We start from the raw sequence: 6,000 nt of genomic DNA, 5'->3' as shown, positions 1-6,000 counted from the left end.
TTTTCAAGTTTTCAAAGTTTTTCAAAATCAAATCTTTTTCAAATCAAATCTTTTCAATCAAATATTTTTCAAAATCAATTTCTTTCCTTTTCCATGGATACTTGCTAACAATTAATGATTTGATTGAACATTTCAAGTATGTTGCCTTTTCTGTTGAGAAAGGTTTAATGTTTGAATCATATCTTTTCTTGTTAGGCAAGTCATTTATTTTTAAAATCAAATATTTTTAATTTGTTTTTCAAATCATATCTTCTCAATCACATCTTTTTTTTTAAAGTAGTTTTCAATCATATCTTTTTGATTTCTAATTTCAAAATCTTTTTCAAAAATCACTTGATTTCTTTCCCACTTTTTGTTTTCGAAAATTATCAATCAGTTTTTCAAAATGTTTTTTTTAAAATGTTTTTAATTAATTTTCGAAAAAAAACTCTTCCTCTCTTCTCACATCCTTCTATTTATGGAGTACCACTCCTCCTCAATGCACAATTCGAACTCTATCTCACTAAGTTCGAATTCTTCTACCTCTTCCTTCTATTTTTCTTTTTCTCTGACACCTCAAGGAATCTCTATACTGTGACATAGAGGATTCCATATTTTCTTGTTCTCTTCTCTTTCATATGAGCAGGAACAAAGACAAAGGCATTCTTATTGAAGCTGACCCTGAACCTGAAAGGACCTTGAAGCGAAAGCTAAGAGAAGCTAAGGCACAACTCTCTGTAGAGGACCTAACAGAAATCTTCAAAGAAGAAGAACCCATGGCAGCCAAAAATAACAACAATGCCAACAATGCAAGGAAGGTGCTGGGTGACTTTACTGCACCTACTCCCGACTTCTATGGGAGAAGGATCTCTATCCCTGCCATTGGAGCAAATAACTTTGAGCTTAAGCCTCAACTAGTTTCTCTAATGCAACAGAATTGCAAGTTCCATGGACTTCCATTGGAAGATCCTCATCAGTTTTTAGCTGAGTTCTTGCAAATCTGTGACACTGTCAAGACTAATGGGGTTGACCCTGAGGTCTACAAACTTATGCTATTCCCTTTTGCTATAAGAGACAGAGCTAGAATATGGTTGGACTTACAACCTAAAGACAGCCTGAACTCTTGGGAAAAGCTAGTCAATGCCTTCTTGGCATAGTTTTTTCCACCTCAAAAATTGAGTAAGCTTAGAGTGGAAGTCCAAACCTTCAGACAGAAGGAAGGGGAATCCCTCTATGAAGCTTGGAAAAGATACAAACAATTGATCAGAAAATGTCCTTCTAACATGCTTTCTGAATGGAGCATCATAGGTATTTTCTATGATGGACTCTCTGAACTATCCAAGATGTCTTTGGATAGCTCTGCTGGAGGATCTCTTCATCTGAAGAAGACGCCTACAGAAGCTCAAGAACTAATTGAAATGGTTGCAAATAACCAATTCATGTGCACTTCTGAAAGGAATCCTGTGAACAATGGGACGAATCAGAAGAGAGGAGTTCTTGAGATTGATACTCTGAATGCCATATTGGCTCAGAACAAGATATTGACTCAGCAAGTCAATTTGATTTCTCAAAGTCTGTCTGGAATGCAAAATGCACCAGGCAGTACTAAGGATGCTTCATCTGAAGAAGAAGCTTATGATCCTGAGAACCCTTCAATGGAAGAGATGAATTACATGGGAGAACCCTATGGAAACACCTATAATTCTTCATGGAGAAACCATCCAAATCTCTCATGGAAGGATCAACAAAGACCTCAACAAGGTTTCAACAACAATAATGGTGGAAGAAACAGGTTTAGCAATAGCAAGCCTTTTCCATCATTTTCTCAGCAACAGATAGAGAATTCTAAGTAGAACCACTCTGACTTAGCAACCATGGTCTCTGATCTAATCAAAACCACTCAAAGTTTCATGACTGAAACAAGGTCCTCCATTAGAAACTTGGAGGCACAAGTGGGACAGCTGAGCAAGAAAATTACTGAACTCCCTCCTAGTACTCTTCCAAGCAATACAGAAGAGAATCCAAAAGGAGAGTGCAAGGCCATCAACATGGCCGAATTTGGAGAGGAGGAAGAGGCAGTGAACGCCACTGAGGAAGACCTCAATGGGCGTCCACTGACCTCCAATGAGTTCCCTGATGAGGAACCATGGGAATCTGAGGCTCACACTGAGACCATAGAGATTCCATTAGATTTACTTCTGCCATTCATGAGCTCTGATGAGTATTCTTCCTCTGAAGAGGATGAGTATGTCACTGAAGAGCAAGTTGCTAAATACCTTGGAGCAATCATGAAGCTAAATGACAAGTTATTTGGTAATGAGACTTGGGAGAACAAACCTCCTTTGCTCACCAAAGAACTGGATGACTTGTCTAGGCAGAAGTTACCTCAAAAGAGACAAGATCCTGGGAAGTTTTCAATACCTTGCACCATAGGCACCATGACCTTCAAGAAGGCTCTGTGTGACCTAGGGTCAAGTGTGAACCTCATGCCTCTCTCTGTAATGGAGAAGCAAGGGATCTTTGAGGTACAAGCTGCAAGAATCTCACTAGAGATGGCAGACAACTCAAGAAAACAAGCTTATGGACTTGTAGAGGATGTTTTAGTGAAGATTGAAGACCATTACATCCCTGCTGATTTCATAGTCCTTGAGATTAGGAAGTGCATGGATGAATCCATCATCCTTGGCAGACCCTTCCTAGCCACAGCAAAGGCTGTGATTGATGTTGACAGAGGAGAATTGATCATTCAAGTGAATGAAGAATCCTTTGTGTTTAAGGCTCAAGGATATCACTCTGTCACCATAGAGAGGAAGCATGAAGAGCTTCTCTCAAAACAGAGTCAAACAGAGCCCCCACAGTCAAACTCTAAGTTTGGTGTTGGGAGGCCACAACCAAATTCTAAGTTTGGTGTTGAACCCCCACATTCAAACTCTAAGTTTGGTGTTGGGAGGTTCCAATATTGCTCTGAGCATCTGTGAGGCTCCATGAGAGCCCTCTGTCAAGCTACTGACATTAAAGAAGCGCTTGTTGGGAGGCAACCCAATGTTATATTTTATCTATTTTTCCTTTGTTATTTTATGTTTTCTGTAGATTGATGATCATGGGAAGTCACAAAATCAATTGAAAAAGCAAAAACAAAATGAAAAACAGAAAGAAAAATAGCACACCCTGGAGGAGAACTTGCTGGCGTTTAAACGCCAATGAAGCTAGCAAATGGGCGTTTAACGCCCAGTCTGGCACCATTCTGGGCGTTTAACGCCAGAAAGGGGCACCAGACTGGCGTTAAACGCCAGAAAAGGGCAAGAAGCTGGCGTTAAACGCCAGAAATGGGTACCAGCCCAGCGTTTAACGCCAGAATTGGCACATAGAGCAATTTTGCTCGCCATTTGGTGCAGGGATGACTTTTCCTTGACACCTCAGGATCTGTGGACCCCACAGGATCCCCACCTACCCCACCACCCTCTCTCTTCTTCACCCATTCACCAATCACCTCAACCACTCTTCCCCAAAAACCCCTCACCTATCAAAACCCATCTTCACTCCTTCATTTTCACACACCCTAAACACTACTTCTTCCCCTTTGGCCGAACCACAAAGCGATCTCCATCTCCTCCATTTCTTCTTCTTCTACTCTCTTTTTTCTTCTTTTGCTCGAGGACGAGCAAACCTTTTAAGTTTGGTGTGGTAAAAGCATTGCTTTTTGTTTTTCCATAACCATTTATGGCATCCAAGGCCGGAGAAACCTCTAGAAAGAGGAAAGGGAAGGCAAAAGCTTCCACCTCCGAGTCATGGGAGATGGAGAGATTCATCTCAAGGGTGCATCAAGACCACTTCTATGAAGTTGTGGCCTTGAAGAAGGTGATCCCCGAGGTCCCTTTCAAACTCAAAAAGAGTGAATATCCGGAGATCCGACATGAGATCCGAAGAAGAGGTTGGGAAGTTCTTACCAACCCCATTCAACAAGTCGGAATCTTAATGGTTCAAGAGTTCTATGCCAATGCATGGATCACCAAGAACCATGATCAAAGTATGAATCCGGATCCAAAGAATTGGCTTACAATGGTTCGGAGGAAATACTTAGATTTTAGTCCGGAAAATGTAAGGTTGGCATTCAACTTGCCCATGATGCAAGGAGATGAAAACCCTTACACTAGAAGGGTCAACTTTGATCAAAGGTTGGACCAAGTCCTCATAGACATCTGTGAAGAGGGCGCCCAATGGAAGAGAGATTCAAGAGGGAAGCCGGTTCAACTGAGAAGGCATGACCTCAAGCCCGTGGCTAGGGGATGGTTGGAGTTTATCCAACGCTCAATCATTCCCACTAGCAACCGGTCCGAAGTTACTCTAGACCGGGCCATCATGATCCATAGCATCATGATTGGAGAGGAAGTAGAAGTTCATGAGGTTATATCCCAAGAACTTTATAAGGTGGCGGACAAGTCCTCTACCTTGGCAAGGTTAGCCTTTCCTCATCTCATTTGTCACCCCTATTATTCAGTTGGAGTTGACATAGAGGGAGACACCACCATTGATGAGGACAAGCCCATCACTAAGAAAAGGATGGAGCAAACAAGAGATTCCACTCATCATGAAATCCCTGAGATGCCTTAAGGGATGCACTTTCCTCCACAAAACTATTGGGAGCAAATCAACACCTCCCTAGGAGAATTGAGTTCCAACATGGGACAACTAAGGGTGGAGCACCAAGAACATTCCATCCTCCTCCATGAAATTAGAGAAGATCAAAGAATCATGAGAGAGGAACAACAAAGACAAGGAAGAGACATTGAGGAGCTCAAGCACTCCATAAGACCTTCAAGAGGAAGAACAAGCCGCCATCACTAAGGTGGACCCGTTCTTTAATTTCCTTGTTCTTTATTTTTCTGTTTTTCGAAAAATCATGCTTATGTTTATCTATGTTTGTGTCTTGTGATTATTAGTGTCTTAGTGTCTATGCCTTAAAGTTATGAATGTCCTATGAATCCATCACCTTTCTTAAATGAAAAATGTTCTTAATTGAAAAAGAGAAGAATTGCATGAATTTTAAATTTTATAACAGATTAATTATTTTGATGTGGTGGCAATACTTTTGTTTCTGAATGTATGCTTAAACAGTGCATATGTCTTTTGAATTTGTGGTTCATGAATGGTTGGCCCTTGAAAGAATGATGAAAAAGGAGACATGTTACTGAGGATCTGAAAAATCATAAAAATGATTCTTGAAGCAAGAAAAAGCAGTGAAAACAAAAAAAAAGAAGAAGCGAAAAAAAAAGAGAAAAAAACAAAAAAAAAGGAGAAAGAGAAAAAGAAAGAAAAAGAAAGAAATAAAGTTGTGATCCAAGGCAAAAAGAGTGTGCTTAAGAACCCTGGACACCTCTAATTGGGGACTCTAGCAAAGCTGAGTCACAATCTGAAAAGGTTCACCCAATTATGTGTCTGTGGCATGTATGTATCCGGTGGTAATACTGGAAGACAGAGTGCTTTGGGCCACGGCCAAGACTCATAAAGTAGCTATGTTCAAGAATCATCATACTTAACTAGGAGAATCAATAACACTATCTGGATTCTGAGTTCCTAAAGAGGCCAATCATTCTGAATTTCAAAGGATAAAGTGAGATGCCAAAACTGTTCAGAGGCAAAAAGCTAAAAGCCCCGCTCATCTAATTAATACTGATCTTCATAGATGTTTTTGGAGTTCATTGCATATTCTCTTCTTTTTATCTTATTTGATTTTCAGTTGCTTGGGGACAAGCAACAATTTAAGTTTGGTGTTGTGATGAGCGGATAATTTGTACGCTTTTTGGCATTGTTTTTAGTATGTTTTTAGTATATTTAGTTGAGTTTTTAGTATATTTTTATTAGTTTTTAGTTAAAATACACTTTTCTGGACTTTACTATGAGTTTGTGTGTTTTTCTGTGATTTCAGGTATTTTCTGGCTGAAATTGAGGGACCTGAGCAAAAATCTGATTCAGAGACTGAAAAAGACTGCAGATGCTGTTGGATTCTGACCTCCCTGCACT

This window comes from Arachis stenosperma, chromosome 1 (genome assembly GCF_014773155.1).
Source record: "Arachis stenosperma cultivar V10309 chromosome 1, arast.V10309.gnm1.PFL2, whole genome shotgun sequence".
Classification (NCBI taxonomy): domain Eukaryota; kingdom Viridiplantae; phylum Streptophyta; class Magnoliopsida; order Fabales; family Fabaceae; genus Arachis; species Arachis stenosperma.
Note: the sequence above shows the minus strand (reverse complement) of the source record.